The sequence below is a fragment of the Symphalangus syndactylus genome, chromosome 8, assembly GCF_028878055.3.
Source record: "Symphalangus syndactylus isolate Jambi chromosome 8, NHGRI_mSymSyn1-v2.1_pri, whole genome shotgun sequence".
Classification (NCBI taxonomy): Eukaryota; Metazoa; Chordata; class Mammalia; order Primates; family Hylobatidae; genus Symphalangus; species Symphalangus syndactylus.
The window spans coordinates 99,377,163-99,397,527 of record NC_072430.2 but is presented as its reverse complement, the minus strand read 5'-3'; the positions used below and the strand labels follow the sequence as shown (position 1 = coordinate 99,397,527).

The 20,365-nt window shown below is 35.5% G+C and overlaps 1 long non-coding RNA gene across 2 annotated transcripts in view; it reads right to left on the bottom strand.

Moving 5' to 3' along the window:
• Positions 1-5,413: 5,413 nt before the first annotated feature.
• The window catches only part of LOC129488208 (uncharacterized), a 51,025-nt gene continuing 36,073 nt past the window's right edge, over positions 5,414-20,365 (bottom strand). The window contains exons 3-5 of one of the 2 annotated variants that reach the window (XR_010122299.1): positions 15,892-15,956; positions 11,258-11,399; positions 5,414-5,473 (exon numbers count right to left, since the gene is read on the bottom strand). This is a non-coding gene — a long non-coding RNA (uncharacterized lncRNA). The remainder of the gene's footprint in view (positions 5,474-11,257; positions 11,400-15,891; positions 15,957-20,365) is intronic. The other variant, XR_008659614.2, reaches the window with a different exon arrangement.

Here is a 20,365-nt window from a genome sequence, read left to right as displayed (position 1 = left end):
GAAAGCAAAAAAAAGCAGGGGTTGCAATCCTAGTCTCTGATAAAACAGACTTTAAACCAACAAAGATCAAAAGGGACAAAGAAGGCCATTACATAATGGTAAAGGGATCAATTCAACAAGAAGAGCTAACTATCCTAAAAATATATGCACCCAATACAGGAGCACCCAGATTCATAAAGCAAGTCCTTAGAGACCTACAAAGAGACTTAGACTCCCACAGAATAATAATGACAGACTTTAACACTCTGCTGTCAATATTAGACAGATCAACAAGACAGAAGGTTAACAAGGATATCCTGGAATTGAACTCAGCTCTGCACCAAGCAGATCTAATAGACATCTACAGAACTCTCCACCCCACATCAACAGAATATACATTCATCTCAGCACCACATTGCACTTATTCCAAAATTGATCACATAGTTGGAAGTAAAGTACTGCTCAGCAAATATAAAAAACAGAAATTGTAAAAAACTGTCTCTCAGACCACAGTGCAATCAAATCAGAACTCAGGATTAAGATACTCACTCAAAACTGCACAGCTACATGGAAACTGAACAACCTGCTCCTGAATGACTACTGGGTAAATGATGAAATGAAGGCAGAAATAAAGATGTTCTTTGAAACCAATGGGAACAAAGATACAACATACCAGAATCTCTGGGACACATTCAAAGCAGTGTGTAGAGGAAAACTTATAGCACTAAATGCCCACAAGAGAAAGCAGGAAAGATCTAAAATTGACACCCTAACATCACAATTAAAAGAACTAGAGACGCAAGTGCAAACACATTCAAAAGCTAGCAGAAGGCAAGAAATAACTAAGATCTGAGCAGAACTGAAGGAGATAGAGACACAAAAAACCCTTCAAAAAAATCAATGAATCTAGGAGCTGGTTTTTGGAAAAGATCAACAAAATTGATAGACCACTAGCAAGACTAATAAAGAAGAAAAGAGAGAAGAATCAAATAAATTTAATAAAAAATGATAAAGGAAATATCACCACTGATCCCACATAAATAGAAACTACCATTAGAGAATACTGTAAACACCTCTACTCAAATAAACTAGAAAATCTAGAAGAAATGGATAAATTCCTGGACACTACACCCTCCCAAGACTAAACCAGGAAGAAGTTGAATCTCTGAATAGACCAATAACAGGCTCTGAAATTGAGGCAATAATTAACAGCCTACCAACCAAAAAAAGTCCGGGACCTGATGAATTCACAGCCTAATTCTACCAGAGCTACAAAGAGGAGCTGGTACCATTCCTTCTGAAACTATTCCACTCAATAGAAAAAGAGGGAATTCTCCCCAACTCATTTTATGAGGCCAGCATCACCCTGATAGCAAAGCCTGGCAGAGACACAACAAAAAAAGAGAATTTTAGACCAATATCCCTGATGAACATCGATGCGAAAATCCTCAGTAAAATACTGGCAAACTGAATCCAGCAGCACATCAAAAAGCTCATCCACCAAGATCAAGTCGGCTTCATCCGTGGGATGCAAGACTGGTTCAACATACCCAAAGCTATAAACGTAATCCGTCACGTAAACAGAATCAAAGACAAAAACCACATGATTATCTCAATAGATGCAGAAAAGCCCTTTTACAAAATTCAACAATCCTTCATGCTAACAACTCTCAGTAAACTAGGTATTGATGGAACATATCTCAAAATAATAAGAGCTATTCATGTCAAACCCACAGCCAATATCATACTGAATGGGCAAAAACTGGAAGCATTCCCTTTGAAAACTGGCCCAAGACAGGGATGCCCTCTCTCACCACCCCTATTCAACATAGTGTTGGAAGTTCTGGCCAGGGCAATCAGGCAAGAGAAAGAAATAAAGGGTATTCAATTAGGAAAAGAGGGAGTCAAATTGTCCCTGTTTGCAGATGACAGGATTGTATATTTAGAAAACCCCATCGCCTCAGCCCCAAATTTCCTTAAGCTTATAAGCAACTTCAGCAAAGTCTCAGGATACAAAATCAATGTGCAAAAATCATAAGCATTCTTATACACCAATAATGGACAAAAAGAGCCAAATCATGAGTGAACTCTCATTCACAATTGCTACAGAGAGAATAAAATACCTAGGAATCCAACTTACAAGGGATGTGAAGGACCTCTTCAAGGAGAACTACCAACCACTGCTCAATAAAATAAAAGAGGACCCAAACAAATGGAAGAACATTGCATGCTCATATATAGGAAGAATCAATATCGTGAAAATGGCCATACTGCCCAAGGTAATTTATAGATTCATTGCCATCCCTATCAAGCTACCAATGACTTTCTTCATAAAATTGGAAAAAAGTACTTTAAAGTTCATATGGAACCAAAAAAGAGCCCACATTGCGAAGACAATCCTAAGCAAAGAGAACAAAGCTGGAGGCATCACGCTACCTGACTTCAACTATACTACCTAAAACCATAAAAACCCTAGAAGAAAACCTAGGCAATACCATTCAGGGCATAGGGATGGGCAAAGACTTCATGATTAAAACACCAAAAGCAATGGCAACGAAAGCCAATATAGACAAATAGGATCTAATTAAACTAAAGAGTTTCTTCATGGCAAAAGAAACTACCATCAGAGTGAAGAGTCAACCTACAGAATGGGAGAAAATTTTTGCAATCTACCGATCTGACAATGGGCTAATATCCAGAATCTACAAAGAACTCAAACAAATTTACAAGAAAACAAACAAACAACCCCATCAAAAAGTGTGCAAAGGACACTTCTCAATGACACTTCTCAAAAGAAGACATCTATGCATCCAAAAGACAGATGAAAAAATGCTCACCATCACTGGTCATCAGAGAAATGCAAATCAAAACCACAATGAGATAGCATCTCATGCCAGTTAGAATGGCGATCATTAAAAAGTCAGGAAACAACAGATGCTAGAGAGGATGTGGAGAAATAGGAACGCTTTTACACTGTTGGTGGGAGTGTAAATTAGTTCAACCATTCTGTAAGCCGGTGTGGCGATTCCTAAATGATCTAGAACTAGGAAAACCATTTGACCCAGTGATCCCATTACTGGGTATATACCCAAAGGATTATAAGTCATGCTACTATAAAGACACACACACATGTATGTTTATTGTGGCTCTATTCACAATAGCAAAGACTTGGAACCAACTCAAATGTCCATCAATGATAGACTGGATTAAGAAAATGTGGCACATATACACCATGGAATACTATGCAGCCATAAAAAAGGATGAGTTCATGTCCTTTGTAGGGACATGGATGAAGCTGAAAATCATCACTCTGAGCAAACTATCACAAGGACAGAAAACCAAATACTGCATGTTCTCTCTCCTAGGTGGGAATTGAACAATGAGAACATTTGGACACAGGGCAGGGAACATCACACACCTGGGCCTGTCAGGGGGTTTGGGGCTGGGGAAGGGATAGCATTAGGAGAAATACCTAATGTAAATGATGAGTTGATGAGTGCAGCAAACCAACATGGCACATGTATACCTATGTATCAAACCTGCACGTTGTGCACATGTAACCTAGAGCTTAAAGTATAATAATATTAATAGAATTCTTTTGATTTTGACTTCTTGTCTTTGCATCTTTCTAGTATAGGGAGGGCATCGTTCACATGGGAATTTCTTCTGCTTTTAAAAACAGTATGAAGGTCAAAGTGATCTTTTTGCTCCTGCTCTTATTTCTAAATGCTTTTAACTCAAATAGTTAATACAGAAGAGTGATATATTTTTAACTCCTTTATTTCCCTGTCTGAAACTTCCTAAATGTTTCACACATTAAAACCTGACTTGGTGGCTATGGAGAAAAGAATTGGGTTAGTGGCTCAGTACCAAGAGATCTGCAAAGGGAGAAAAAAATATAAGTGGAAACAAGCAGAAAAGAACTCACTTAAGTATATATTCCAGTATCTTATTTAATCAGTTTCTTAGTAATGAGAATACTTTAGTCCAGTTAAGAAGGTGTGTCTCATTTTTAGGAGGTGAGGTTGTAAGTGGACTTCCATCTAAGTTATTTCTTTATATGATGTGAGAACGAGGTATTTCTAAGGCAAACAAAAGAAAACAAAAATTAATGGTTGGAAAAATTGTAAATCCATCCAGTTTTTAAATCTGGGGTAATCAGTTCAAAAAATTTCTAAACATTGGGTTTGAAGTATCTTTAGTTTGGATGTCTTTAAGTCATGCGTGAGTGTTCCATAAGGCAATAGGCTTGAAGATTGTTTTATATATAAGCTGTTGTGATTTTTCTGAAGTCTATATGGAGTTGTCCAACTTTAGTTTGCAAGGCTACAAAAAAGTGAAATTTTAGCTTTTAGTAATTTCTGGTCAGAAATATGAGAGAAAAAACTGGGTGTGGTGGCATGTGCCAGTAGTCCCATACCCAAGAGGCAGAAGTGGGTGGATCACTTGAGCCCAGGAGTTTGAGATCAGCCTGGCCAACATAGCCAGACCTCATCTAAAAAAGAGAGAAAGAATGAAAAACAAGGTGAAAGAAAAATTAGAAATGCTAATTATTGATGAAATGCACAAAATGGCAGGAGCTAGTTTACAAAGAGGAAAAATTTCATGTGGTACAGTTCAACATTCCATCTGGATATGTTATAGTTTTTATTGAAATAGAAGTTTCTCCCCCCAATTATCTCCATTTTTAGAAAGAATAATTCAAATAAGACTAATTGATTTGCCAAATAAGGCAGGTTTTATAAAATGTGGAAAAATTTTTGACATAAGTGCAGCAAGAATAGTGATTGACCATATAGGCCTTTTTAAAATCAGCTTTGCTGAAACTTTTAATAAGGAATTTTAAATTACAATATTAAAAGCCTCTTGGAAATAGGAAGCCAAGCCAAGGACTTGTCATCTAACTTATTCTTGGTGACTGAGACTTGGGTGAATTTGTGTGTGTTTGTGTGTGTGTGTTTTGAGACGTAGTCTCATTCTGTCACCAGGCTGGAGTGTGGTGGCATGATCTTGGCTCACTGCAACCTGTACCTCCTGGATTCAAGTGATTCCCCTGCTTCAGCCTTCTGAGTAGCTGGGACTACAGATGCACGCCACCATGCCTGGCTAATTTTTTTTTTTTTTTTAATTTTAGTAGAGATGGGGTTTCACCATGCTGGCCAGGATGGTCTCGATCTCCTGACCTCGTGATCCACCCGTCTCGGCCTCCCAAAGAGCTGGGATTACAGGCGTGATCCACTGCGCCTGGCTGAATTCCTCTCTTGAAACCCCCCAAATATTTTTAGGTCTCTGGGCCTGCCAGGAAGTGATATTCCTTACTCACCTGTAAGACCAGGAACTGTTCAAGTCAGATAGCAGACCAGTTTTCCCAAGGGCTTTATAAACATTTGCCTCATACAGTAAAACTTAGTTTCTTAAAGCTGTCTTATCATACCTGAAAATATGACATTTCAGTCAAAGCCATGGTAATATAACCAGCATTTCCAACTGTATCCTGTTGCAAAGAGAACAAATTCTTATTGAACCCATGTTCACAAACATACTGCCATGAAAATTAAGAGTCATTAAGAGTTTCTAAATTCTGGAGGGATTGGGTAGAGAGAAAAAGATAAATGTTTCAAGTCTGTTTACAAAGCTACATCAACCAAACTACTGTAAGCTATAGATAGTTAAAATAGAAAAAAGTATCCTGAAACCTAGGAAACAAAATATTAAAGAATCAGCAATGTTTCAGACAAAAAATCATTTAAAAAACCTCATCAGTTTGTGTAGCCCCATGTAATGAATTCTTGTTTTGATTATCTTGGGCTAGCAATTTTATGAATCCATTAGTTTCTTCATTACAGGTCTCGACATTCTTACCCAGTCCAATGGCATGATCTATTTTGTTTGTTTGTTTGTTTTTGTTTTTTTGAGACAGTCTCACTCTGTCACCTGGGCTGGAGTGCAGTGGTGCGATCTTGGCTTAGTGCAACCTCTGTCTCCTAGGTTCAAACGATTCTCCTGCCTCAGCCTCCTGAGTTGCTGAGATTACAGGCACTTGCCACTACGCCCAGCTAATGTTTTGTATTTTTAGTAGAGATGAGGTGTCACCATTTTGGCCAGGCTGGTCTCGAACTCCTGACCTCGTGATTCATCTGCCTTGGCCTCCCAAAGTGCTGGGATTACAGGCGTGAGCCACCCTGCCTGGCCAATATGATCTTAAGGTTATTAGAAACCTGTAGGCTGGAGGAATTCTTGGAGTCTTTTCCATAAGTATTCTTTAAGATGAAACACTATTGGAATGTAGTTGATCACTGACAAGGAAATTTGGTTATTTTTTGTGGCATACAACACTTTGACATAGTAACCAAAATTGTGATATATATAATCATATGAGGACGTATCAGATATCTAGGAATTTCATGTAGTTTCTGGAACACATATTAATAACATATCCATACAAATATAACTCAAAGAAGGTTACACAACAATTTTTGGACAATGCTTCCTGTATAATTTAACACATCAAATAAGCCTAATTTGTTTAGTATCACTTTTTTTTAATAAGGAGAGAGAGCAGATCTTTTGAGATCTTTCACAAACCCCTCTAGTAAACCCAAACATTAGTTTCAGGTTAAAAAGACTTAATTTAGAATTTAGATGTGAAAAGTTTGTGTAAAAATGTCAAAAGGTTTAAAATGTTAAAATAGAATCACAGATCATTATGAAATAATACTGCTATGGATTGAATGTGCCCCATAGTTCATGTACAATAGTGTTGAGTGGTGGGAACCTTAAGAGGTAATTAAGTCACATGGCTTCTCCCCTGATGAATAGATTGTTTTTGCAAAAGTAGGTTCATTATAATGGGAATGATATTCTTTTTTTTTTTTTTTTTTTCTGACGGAGTCTTGCTCTGTCAACCAGACTGGAGTGCAATGGCACTATCTTGGCTCACTGCAACCTTCGCCTTCCGGGCTCAAGCGATTCTCCTGCCTCAGCCTCCCGAGGACTCAGGATTACAGTTGCATACTACCACTCTTGGCTAATTTTTGTATTTTTAGTGGAGATGGGGTTTCACCATGTTGGCCAGGCAGGTCTCGAAGTCCTGACCTCGTGATCCGCCCGCCTCAGCCTCCCAAAGTGCTGGGATTACAGGCATGAGCCACTGCACCCGGCCTGGGGTGACATTCTTATAAAAGATGATTTCGGCCCCCTTCCCTCACTCGTATACACTCTATTGCCATGTAATGCTTTCCACCATATTACAAAATAGCAAAAAGGCCCTCACCAGGTGCAATGCTTGATCTTGAACTGCTTAGCCTTCAGAAATGTGAGCTAAGTAAAATTCTATTGTTTATAAATAACCCAGTCTGTGGTATTCTGTTATAGCAGCACAAAATGAACTAAGACAAATACCAAAGTGACAAAAAATTTCAGAAGTAAATACAGAAAAGTTGTATAGTTGTAAATACATAGCTTACCTCTTTTAATATTGAGAAAACATAGTTTTCTTAAGTAATTAAAGACCAAATAAGGACAATACAAAGCACAGGAAATTATTTTAACAAAACATAAAATCTTTGTTTTCTAAAAAAATTACTTAAAAGGTAAAGAAAAATATTTTTACAATCTCTTATAAAGAATAGATCAATACTCCAAGAAAAAATTGTCCTTTTAATAGAGAAGACCAAATTCTAGTTTTGCTTCAGTTTAATCATATTAAGGCTCATTTTTAAAACCTTCTAATAAGTTTATCTAGTACAGTTATCTTGATTATATAAGATTCTCTCCTCTGTTCTCTTTCCAACTTTTTAGATCCACTAAATTTTATTCTTTATTTATCAATTCATTCTGAAACAGCACCTGAATAACTTCCAAATTAAAACAAATTTACTCTTTTTTGACCAAAATACATCTTTTATATGTCACAGTGAGAGGTGAAGCCAGCTGGGCTTCTAGGTCGGGTGGGGACTTGGAGAAGTTTTGTACCTAGCTAAAGGATTGTAAATGCACCAATCAGTACTCTGTCTAGCTAAAGGATTGTAAACGCACCAATTAGCACTCTAAAAACGCACCAATCAGCACTCTGTAAAATGAACCAATCAGTACTCTATAAAATGGACCAATCAGCACTCTGCAAAATTGACCAATCAGCAGGATGTAGGTGGGGCCAAATAAGGGAATAAAAGCTGGCCACCCAAGCCAACAGGGGCAACTTGCTTGGGTCCCTTTCCAAGCTGTGGAAATTGTGTTCTTTTGCTCTTCACAATAAATCTTGCCGCTGCTCATTCTTTGAGTGCGCACTACCTTTAAGAGCTGTAACACTCACTGCAAAGGTCTGCAGCTTCACTCCTGAAGTCAGCAAGACCACGAACCCACTGGGAGGAACAAACAACTCCGGGTGGAAAGAATAACTCCAGCCGCACCACCTTTAAGCGCTGTAACACTCACTGCGAAGGTCTACAGCTTCACTCCTGAAGTAGTCAGTGAGACCATGAACTCGTGGGGAGGAACAAACAACTCTGGATGTGCCACCTTTAAAAGCTGTAACTTCTAACTCACTGCGAAGGCCTGCAGCTTCACTCCTGAAGTCAGCGAGACCACGAACCCACCAGAAGGAAGAAACTCCAGACACATCTGAACATCTAAAGGAACAAACTCTGGACACACCATCCTTAACTGTAACGCTTACTGTGAGGGTCCACGGCTTCATTCCTGAAGTCAGCGAGACCAAGAACCCACCGGCGAACCAGTTCTGGACACAATAATTGTTTTTTGAAAACTATATAAAATAATTTTATTTTTCTTGTGCACTTTGTATACAGAGTTGATTCCACTAATATTTCTAGTAGTTTTAATTGCACATATTAACTAGAATTCTTTAATCTTAGTGACTTCAATTTCTAGTAAAAACTAGAAAATTAGAAAGTAAGCAGTTGTGAACTGTCTGTTACAGATTTGTGAATACATTATTACATAATTTCTTTTTTATTTATTTCTTTATTTTTTGTTATTTTTTTTTTGTAGAAATGGAGCCTTGCTTTGTTGCTCAGGCTGGTCTCACACTCCTGGGCTGAAGTCATTCTCTTGCCTTGGCCTTCCAAAATGCTGAGATTACAGGTGTAAACAACCATGCCTGATCTCCTTCTTAATTTTAAAAAATATTGGGAGGCTGAGGTGGGCAGATCACAAGGTCAAGAAATCAAGACCATCCTGGCCAACATGGTGAAACCCCGTAACTACTAAAAATACAAAAATTAGCTGGGTGTGGTGGCGTGTGTCTGTAGTCCCAGCTACTTGGGAGGCTGAGGCAGGAGAATTGCTTGAACCTGAGAGGCGGAGGTTGCAGTGAGCCGGGATTGCGCCACTGTACTCCAGCCTGGTGACAGAGCAAGACTTCCTCTCAAAAAAAAAAAGTATATGTATGTGTATATGTATATCTCCTCATGGCACAACTTTTCTATATCACACAGGACTTTTTTAGTAACAGATCCAAACAAGTTTTGTTCTTTGGCAATAAGAAGCCAAAGTATGTAGATTAAATTTATGTTTAGCAATTAACGTTTCAACATTATGTTTTATTTGAAGGTAATTTAGATATTCAACAAATATCTATCACTTAATTTAACAGTATAACTCTAAGGTTTTAAGTTACCAAAAAGATTTTGAATTTTTAAGAAGACATATCTTGTAAAACATAATCACTTTAAAATTTTATTTATAAATGTTTATCTCACTTATATTTAGTAATTAGTTTTAATAATTATGGGTCAATTGTTCCCGAAAACTTTGTGAGACACTAAACAAAGCTAGTCATTATCTTAAATTATTTTAGCCTGCAGATAAATCAGGCAAGTATTTTAAAAATCACAGAAGCAAGGAACGTGAAAGTCAAAACATATAGCTTTTTAAAACTGTTTTTGGCTGGGTATGGTAGCTCACACCTGTAATTCCAGCACTCTGGGAGGCCGAGGTGGGTGGATCACCTGAGGTCAGGAGTTTGAGACCGGCCTTGCCAACATGGTGAAACCCCGTCTCTATTAAAAATACAAAAATTAGCCGGGAATGGTGGCGGGTGCCTGTAATCACAGCTACTTGGGAGTCTGAGAGAGGAGAATCACTTGAACCTGAGAGGCGGAGGTTGCAGTGAGCTGAGATCGTGCCATTGCACTCCAGTCTGGGCGACAGAGTAAGACACTGTCCCCAGAAACAAAACAAAACAAAACTTTTTTTTTATTGATATGTTTGACATACATCAATAAATTTATTCATTTTACATGTTATTCTCAGGTTGAATTTATACTTTTACAATCTTAAATATACATAAGCTTTTTGATTAGTAAATTCAGGTAGAAGTTGTATGTCTGCATTATATTTAATGTTGATAACTTTGAAGACGTGCCTGTTTCAATTAAACCAACGACTTAAACTAGATTTTTTATTTACCAAAGATTATCCCAGATTATGTGAACTTGAAAAACTTTTAGGTTAGTTCCTATTTTTCTGAAAAAATGGTTAATTTTTATAAGTGCTTATTTTCTTCTTTTAAGTCAAATCTTCCTATAGGTACCGATGAGAGTACTCTAAAAAAAACAAAAAACAAACATCAAAACTTTTAGATGCAAAAGTCCAAATCTCCAAAAGTATACCTACTTTGTGACTCAAACCCAATAAGCCCTTTTTATGGCTGGAAACCAATAAGCCTTTTGTGGCTTAACCATGGATGCCAGAAGTGTGTCCCCAGGGGTGCAAAAGATGCTGTTCCCCTCAAGATTCAAAGGCTCTCTTAATGATAGCCTCAGAAACTGAGTACCTTCACTGTTAACAAGGCAATGGGGTTGAGACAATTAAGACAAACACCAAGGATTGCTGGTATGGTCAGGCAAAAAGACATTGTGTTTTGGGCTGTAGTCTGCTGGCAAGCCACCTAATGCAAGCCCGTACCCCCCCAAGTGGTAGAAACCAGAGAGAATATTTTCACTGGTCACAAAGCCCAGCTCTCAAGATGAAAGGAGCACTTCTAGTATGTGTTTCCTCCTTATAACAAATCACATAACAAGACAGAGACAAAAGAAAAAGGACTATTCCTGGAAGGCTGTAGGTAAATAATTTGTGAGTACCCAGAACCAAATTCACTAGAGAGTCCACATTTCAAAGAATCAATTCTTATAAATGTTTTTCGCCTGCCAATCCAAATTTGGAAAAGAATGAACAAAGAAACATTTTATACTTTCCTCTCAACTGGCCACTATAGAAGAGATCCAGGAGAGCTGATGCTGGTAAGAATTCCTACCTTCTGCAGACTTGTCAGCCTTCTCAGGATCCCATCTGCAGGCTCCAAAGCAGGGGGATATACCAGCCTTTTAGGGTCCTATCTGGGTTGCCACAAAACGCAGGAGTGGAAAAGTTCCACCTTCATTCTCTTAGGGTCTCAGCTAGGTTTGGGAATTAAAACGTCATAACATAGATTAACAGGAGAAAAGCATAGTACAAGTTTTACATGGCATGGGAGCCCTCATAAAAAAATGAAAACCCAAAAAAGAAGACTCAGTTACTTACATACTAATTGGACATGGAGTAGTAAGTTGTGAAAAAGCAACTAGATTGTGGAGATACTTGTAAGATAAGAGTTATTTTTCACAAAGTCTATTCAAATTCTCTGTTTCAATTTATTGTCCTTGAGGATAAGTATGTTGCATCTTTCTAGTATAGGAGGGCATCTTTCATATGGGAATTTCATCATCTGCTTTTAAGAGACAGCACAAAGGTCAGATTGATTCTTTTGCACTTGATTTTTTTAAGTGCCTTTAATCTAAATACTTAATATGGTAGAGTGATATATTTTAAACTCTTTCAATGGCAAACTAGTTAAATCACCTGCCACAGCAATTGGCACTGTCAGTTTCACTTAGATGGCAAACTTCTTGAAGTCTAGGACTCGTATATAATTCTTTATGTCCTACACACCTATTACTGTACCAATAAATAATGGCTCCTCAATAAATATTTATAGAACGAATGAACATGTTAGGTGACAAAAATAAGATGGTAAGTGGCAAATCATGGTGTTGTTTTTCTTTGAAAAGGTAACCTATCTGATGAAAGATACATATTTTAAGCATGATTACATTTAGTACAAGGGAGCTTCATGGGGGAAAGTGCTAAATGTGCACCTATATATGTTTCCTTTTTTTCTTTTTTTAAGAAATAAAGTTATAGTTAGGCATTTACCCACCAACTGGAGACTGTTTCCAAGCTCTCTCTTTACTGCAATATGGTTATGTGACTAAGTTATTTTCAGTGGAACTGGAGCAGAAATAACCTATGTTACTTTTGGGACTGTGTTTTAAAGCACTGGAGGTACACAACCACACTTACCTTCTTGTTAGCTGGACATGGATATACCTGAAGCCCAGCTTTGACAATGCAGGTAAGAACCATAACCACGAGATGGAAGAGAAACGTGATAAAAGTGACTTGGATGATGAATGACTGAAGAGAATGGAGCAACTGCCTGCCAATCTTGGAATGGAATTTGAATGAGAAATAGGAAACTACTTCTTCTACTCAATTTTGGGTTTCCTCCTTATAGCAACTTAACTTTTAAAATTGTAGTATAAGTAGGAAAAGGTAAACAAATGAAAAGCTCTAAATTATGATGTTTTGGTTGATAAGGAGATCTGATTCATTTGCAAGTTTAAGAGTAACACTGGAGAAAAAGGCTTAAAAGGATGCATTTATGATTTTATTTTTTAGTTTTCTTTTAAGTTATTTAAATATTTAAAGTACCATGTCTATTTTAGAAATTGTTTTACATTTAACTCTAATTAACAATAAATCTCAAAGAGATACAAAGTTTTATTATCTGCTCATTACATTTAAGATACTTTCATCATCTTTAAAAATGATGTTTTATTTACAGTAGTGAATTTATACCTGATAGATTTTAAGTTCCCAAAAGAGTTTAAAGAGAGTAGTTTTTATTGCATAAGATTTTTCCTTACTTTGTCTACTCTTTAACGTTTGAATAAGTCTTCTCTTTTAAGTATGCATGCTCTTGAACTTATGATGAGGTTAAAATGTCCTGATGAACCCATTGTAAGTTGAAAATATTGTAAGTCAAAAATGCATTTAATACACCTAGCCTACCAAACATCATAGCTTAGCCTAGCTTACCTTAAACGTGCTGAGGAGCACTTACATTAGCCTACAGTTGAGCAAAATCATCTGGCAATACAGTCCACTGTAGACTATCAGTTGTTAACACTAGTGATTTTGTGGTTGACTGGGAGCTATGGCTGGCTGCTGCTGTCCAGCATTGTGATAGATTATCATACTGCATATTGCTAGCCCCAGAAAAGATCAAAATTCTAATTAGAAGCACGATGTCCACTGAATGTGTTATTGCCTTTGCACCACTGTATAATCAAAAAATCCTGTCTGACCATTATAAGTTGGAGATCATCTGTATATGAATTCTATTGCTTTTGTGCTAGAAAATTCATTGCATTACCATTTCAATGAAAATTTTTCTCTTTTGGCTGTGCTCAACTTACATGTAAATATTTTTAGTCAGACTTTCAGGGGAGCATTTTGTTTTCTTTATCCAAATTCTTCTTCATGCTACACTTGCACTTAGGTCAGATTTGAACTGAGAAGATTTTCCTTTTCCTTTTCTTTTTCTCTTTCTTTCTTTCTTTCTTTCTTTCTTTCTTTCTTTCTTTCTTTCTTTCTTTCTTTCTTTTCTTTCTTTTCTTTCTTTCTTTCTTTCTTTCTTTCTTTCTTTCTTTCTTTCTTTCTTTCTTTCTTTCTTTCTTTCTTTTCACTCCATCACGCAGGTTGGAGTGCAATGACATGGTCATGGCTCACTACAGCCTCCACGTGGCCTCACCTCCTCCCAACCCATAGGGCTCAAGAGATCCTCTCACCTCAGCCTCCAGGGTAGCTGGGACCACAGGCATGTGCCAGCATACCCAGCTATATTTTTTTTTTTGTATTTTTTGTGGAGGCAGGGTATCACCATGTTGCCCAGGCTCGATCTCTAAAATGTAAGAAACATGGACCACATCATTTCATAGATGGTTGCTATGGGAAACAAATGTTTGAGGTGTGGCTAAGTTTTAGTTTTAGGCAAAAAATAAATTATAGTAGTTTCTTATAAATAAATAGGAAATAATTTCTAGGTTAAATACTCATTTTATAAGTCCTTATAGAATTGTGTATAAACTTGTAGCATCTGTCAAAAATACCATTTTACCTTTCATTGGTCTGATTATTTGAGTAATGTCTTCCTTCCTCTTCCAACTCTGTTCAGGAAGACACTGTGCCTGTTTTTGGTATTGCTCTAAATCCAGTTCCTAGCACAGTATCTGACTTTATAAGTTTGCAATTAATATTTGAAAGTTAAAGAAGCACATGAAATTGATTAAAGCTGTACTATCAATGCATACCTTGTATAACAAATTGATGCTATACTTTTCTGACACCAGAAAACTTTTTTCCTTTCTTTTAATTTATTTTGAAATATGTAAATTTCAGTTAGACGCAGTAGAAGCACAATAAAACATTTACCTATATACATAAAAATGATTATATTGTTTAGGTACCTAGATGTGTAATTTAATATAAAATATCAAGATTAAAAATACAAAATTTGCACAGTAATTCTATATAAGGAAAGAATAAAGAATACAGTGGCAAAGGCAAGATTTATGGTATATTAGAATGCTTAAATCGACAAAATATTTTATATTTTAAAAGTATTATTAAATATAATAAAATATGGAATATAGTATTAAAGATGAAGAATTATGTACTGTCCAATGTTATCTAGGATTCGAAGAAATCAGAGATCTATATTGTTTTTCTGAGTAATGTATATATCTTATATTTGGTTATATATAAGTCTCAAAAATGTGCATATAATAATAAGCATTTTAAATCTTAGGAATTTATTTTAATAAAACAATACTTACTTGTAAAATGGAAACAATTTAAATATTCAAGAATATAAATAACTAATTCTTCGATGAAAAATAACTAACTCAAAGTACATTTTCAACTTTTTTATCCAAATATGTAACAAGCAATATGAAATAATTAGATATGGCAATTTGCAATTCCAATTTATTCAGGTTAATCACTATAATTTCTTGCGGATACTAACTGGTGGATTTCATTGGTGCTGTTTGTTGGTATACCATCCTGGTAGCTTTGAATTAGAATAATATTGACTCACTTTAAAACAAGAAGAACAATAATGATTTACTCTTTCCATTTTATATGGCCCTTTCAGGAAGAACAAGTTCATAGGCTGATAGAAACAGAAAAGAGAAGAAATGCTAAATGATGAGTTAATGGGTGCAGCACACCAACATGGCACATGTATGCATATGTAACAAACCTGCATGTTGTGCACATGTATCCTAAAACGTAAAGTATAATAATAATAATAATAATAATAAAAGACTAAAATAAACCCTGTAACCATAAAAAAAAGATGTGCCATACTGACTGAGAAAAAAAAAAAGAAAATAGAAGAAATGGTCCTATTTGAAAAGAGAGAAGGTAGAGGCATATTTTGCTGCATAATTCATTTTAATAACAGGATTACAAACTAAAGGAAATAATTATTAGATCATATTACTAGAAGTCTTTGTTTTCCACTGAAATAACTGAAATAACTTTAGGTGGGTCTTGTAAAAAGCAGTGCTATGTGTTACTACAGATTTGGAAATGCGACTGGAAAATCATATTTGGAATAATAAGACTGAAGACAGCAGAGGTCAAGTGTTAACTAGATTTGCAAGGGTTCACAAAGACCTCAGATCTGGATGAGTGTCTGTGTTAGTTCATTTTCTCACTGCTCTAAAGATACTACATCTGAGACTGGGTAATTTATGAAGGAAAGAGGTTTGATTGACTCACAGTTCCACATGGCTTGGGAGGCCTCAGGAAACTTACAGTCATGGTGGAAGGGGAAGCAGGCACATCTTGCATGGTGGCAGTTGAGAGGGAAGAGAAAGCTAAGAGAGAAGAGCCCCTTATGAAACCATCAGATCTCATGAGAAATCACTCACTATCATTAGAACAGCATGGGAGAAACCACCCCCATGATCCAATCACCTCCCTCCCTCAATACCTGGTGATTACAGATCTCTCCCTTGACACATGGGGATTACAATTCAAGATGAGTTTTGGGAGGGGACACAGAGCCAATCCACATCAGTGTCATTCTTTGGAAAGATTTTATTTTTTTAATTGATGGTCACTCAATTTTCCAGGTAACTCATTTCAAGAATTTACCATTATTTAATTATATTTACAAATAAAACAATTTAAATATAAGTTTAACTCAACTCCACAAATAAACAGATCATTCAAAAGAAAGCCTTATCTTTATTTGGAGATGGGAAGAAATAATTGCCCTCCATAAAAAAAGTGTGTTCTTTTTTTTCTCAAACTTGAAACTACTTTAACTTTTGTTTTGATAAGGTGTACATTATGAAGTTTTTTTTTTAGCTTAAACTAGTTTTCTTTTATTTTTTTACTTATGAAAGGGACCATTTAATTTTTTAGGACAAATTTTATTTTTTTAAACATTCAAATACAAGATCATATATTGCATTTATATATTGCTTTAGAAGTAGAAGGCCCCAACTGAGCCTTATAACCTTAGGTATGCTAGAAAATTCTGTACCCATCAGAGAAATACAATAGTGTCCTTAACAGATCACATTATAATCATTGAGTCTGTATCATGCAGAATAATAATCATTTATATAATTTGTGAGAGAGCACAGCCTTGAGTCTTTTAAAATCATTTCCTGTCTTTCTTCACCAACTTTTCTTCTAGAGTCAATTAGTACTTTTGCTTGACAGGGGATTAATGAGGGAAATTTTTTTTCTAAAATTCTTCAACTGGTTTGGCCGCTAACATGACATTCTGCCTTTTAAAATTAATTTATTATTATTTTTAAAATTCATGGTGTGTTTGCTGTGCAGTCAGATATAGAGTTTTTATCTGCTAAGTAATACTGAACATGAAAGATTTTGTTAGAGCAAAGGTCAAAGTGGCTCGGCAAATGTTATCTTCAAGTTGTATCTACAATTTTCTGTGTTTCAACTTTCATTTTTTAAGAATATGTTACTGTCTGTGTAAAACGCATTACAAAGGCATTAAAATGCATTGCAAACAATTCACACTTTACAGAAAAAAAAATTTCTCCATCCAGAAATAACAATTGAGTTCACATTAAGCAATTATAATTTCAGATTTTTTTCATGCATTATAACAAAAAATGCTGGATAGAAATAATAGTTTTATAAAAAATGAGATTTTATTGTTAACCAAATACTGTTTAACAATAAAATGTGTTAATTTTAATTTTACTTGAATTTAGCACAAGAAAAAGAAACATACAAACTAAAGGAGTAGGTGAGCTTGTTTTCCATCATCTGGATTATTAGTTTCTAAAAGAACTATTTTTAAGTTAAGAAAAAAAGATTATAAAAGACATTAAGAATGCATTACTGTCTTGTCAAATTTTATACCATTGATATATTTTTGAAATGTAATCCTCTCGTTTGTTTAGTTTTAGTTTTATATTCATATATAGTCAGTGTTATTTTTCTTGAATTCTTTAATGTCTGGGAATGTCTATGTTCTAGGGGGACAATTTAGCTGGGTCTAAAATTCTTGGCTCATATTTTAATCACCACAGAAATTTGTGAACATTTTTGTTGTATTATTTTTTGGACTTATACGTTATTTGTAGTATTCGGAGCCCAGCTTAATATTTTACTCTTAAGTGACTCTTTATTTTCTTCCTACTTCAATGTCTCAGGAAATATTTCTTGTTATAGAAATTCAGTATGACAGAAAAGATCTTTTAAAAATCACTGCTGATTATTTTACATTAGTTTTTCCTTCCATATACTGCCATACGCTTCTACTGGAAGATTTACATTTTTCTTTATTTAAGGAAAAAGTTTTATAATTATATATTTAAATGCTTTTTCTGCTCTAAGTTCAATATTGCAGGAAGGCTAAATATTTTTTATTGAATCATCGTTGTCTCTGTCACTCAGTTGATGATCATTTTTCTAGTTTTTTTGTCTCTCTGTCATTTTCCTCTTCATTTACTATGAACAGATACTTTCAATTTTATTGTATGCCATTTACTTAACTGACTTGTACTCAAACAGCCTACCAGATTAACTGATAGTCTATATATACCCAGTTTGCTTCATAGTTGTTTTGAAATTTTTGTTCATCATTATTTTATCAATGATTTAAAAAGTGAAGAACTAATCTGTAGACTCATGCCAGAAAAAAATCTATAACCCTGTATTAACATATAGGTAAGTAAATGCACATTTGTATGTGTTAAAATAAAAAATTTTAATGTATGTATGTCATAAACTATTCCCACACTCCTGAAAAACATCAAATTAAACTGTGTGTATCCTTAATGAATTTTCTTCTTTAATTCAATATTATGTTTATGGGATTCCTTCATATTGGTGAATGTAGGTAAAGTTTCTTTTCATTGTTTTATAGAGTTCCATTGAAACACAGTTTATCTATTAGCTTCTTGTTCCTTCAGCAAGCTTGTTTTGTGTATTCTCTTCAGTTCTCCTGAGTCACAATTTATTGGTGCTTATGTGATTTTTCTTCCCCATCTGTTTTTCTCCTTGCCTGGAGATACCAAAGTGAGGATCTCTGTTTGTCTTGCTCTACTAAGAACATGTGGTGATAGAGAGGACTTTTAATGTTTGATAGCTTTTCTTTGCTTTTCTGCAGAGTAAAAACCGATATTTAATCTATTTTTCTCCAATGAATGTAAGAAAGGAGTATGGGTATTGTATTAATGAGGATTCTTAAACTTTTCTTGATTTATTTTCTTTCCTTAGTACCAATTTAGGGTTGGTAAGGTGGGAACAGAGTTAGGAGTAGACTTGTATATTCAGTCTGTGTCATAAAGTTTGCCCATTTTTTTTTTTAACCACGGATACCTTATATTTGCTGTTTTATCTTTGTAAAATGAACAATGAACTTCATTACGTTGTGAGAGGAGATTCTCAATCCAGTTTTATTTTGCCCCCTGTAGGAGGATATTTTTCCTTGAATATTTCTTGTTATGTGACAAATTCCTGATTACCTTTGTTATTACTTGTGTTAGTCCATTTTGCATTGCTAAATACCCTGAGGCTAGGTAATTTGTAAAGAAAAGTTTATTTGGCTTACAATTTTGTAGGCTGTACAAGAAGCATGACATCAGCATCTGCTTCTCGTGAGGCCTCAGAAAGTGTATGGCTCATGGAAGAACACTAAGGGGAGCCAGTGGATCAGATGACAAGAGAGAGAGCAAGTGAGAGGGGAGGAGGTGCCGGGGGCTCTTTTTAACAATCCAATCTCATGGTATGTAACAGGGTGAAAACTCACTCAGCACCACCAGATGACACCAAACCATTCATGAGGGATCTGCCCCCATGACCCAAATGCCTCCCACCAGGCCCCACCTCCAATGCTGGAGATCATTTTTCAAATGAGATTTGGAGGGGACAAATATTCAAACCATATTACAACATATATTTGAAGTCCATATTTTTGTTATTTATTTAATGATGATCTAAACATTAAATTAACTATCGGAGTGTTCCTGTGAACTTTCTGTTATTAGCCATAGCGGAAAAGAGCCATAATCATATAATCTTTTAGTTAAGAACATATCTTTAAAACTTCCAAATGACAGTTTTCACCGTATTTATTAACCTCAATTTAAGATTCACGCTCTATCTAAATGTTTTGCAATAAGAACCCATAATAGTAGTTTTTCAGTGCTTGCTATGTGTCTGGAAATGTGCTTTGTTGGTTTTTTGCCTCATTTTAATTAATTCTCATATAAATTTTAAGGACAACCCCTAATGTAAATATTAGAAAACTGAAGTTTAGAGAGAGCAGAGAAGTGACTGTCATATGTGACTTGAAATCAAGTCTGGCTACTTAGATTGAGCTCATGACTATGCTGTGTCATCTCTTTCAGATTCAACTTCAAAGATTAGCCACTTAATAAGTTTGATTTTTATGCAAGTCAAGCAGTATGAAGTATTTTAGAGTGAAGAATTGTCATCATTACTTTGGATTTTCTTCGTGGGATGTTAAGTAGTAAATGGCCCAGATCTTGCCTTCACTGATGCATTTACAATAGTCATTTCCTATAATACTGAGTCACTTTCCTTGGTTGGGAGGCCTCACTCTGAATTTCATCCTGGCTTCCCACTGCCTCCCTGTCTAGTAGAGACTAAGAGTTTTTTGAATTTTTTCTTCTGCTAAGTGTCTTCTTTATTCTCTGTTCCCATTACCTGGCCCTGCCAATCTCAATTTCAAAAAAGAAAT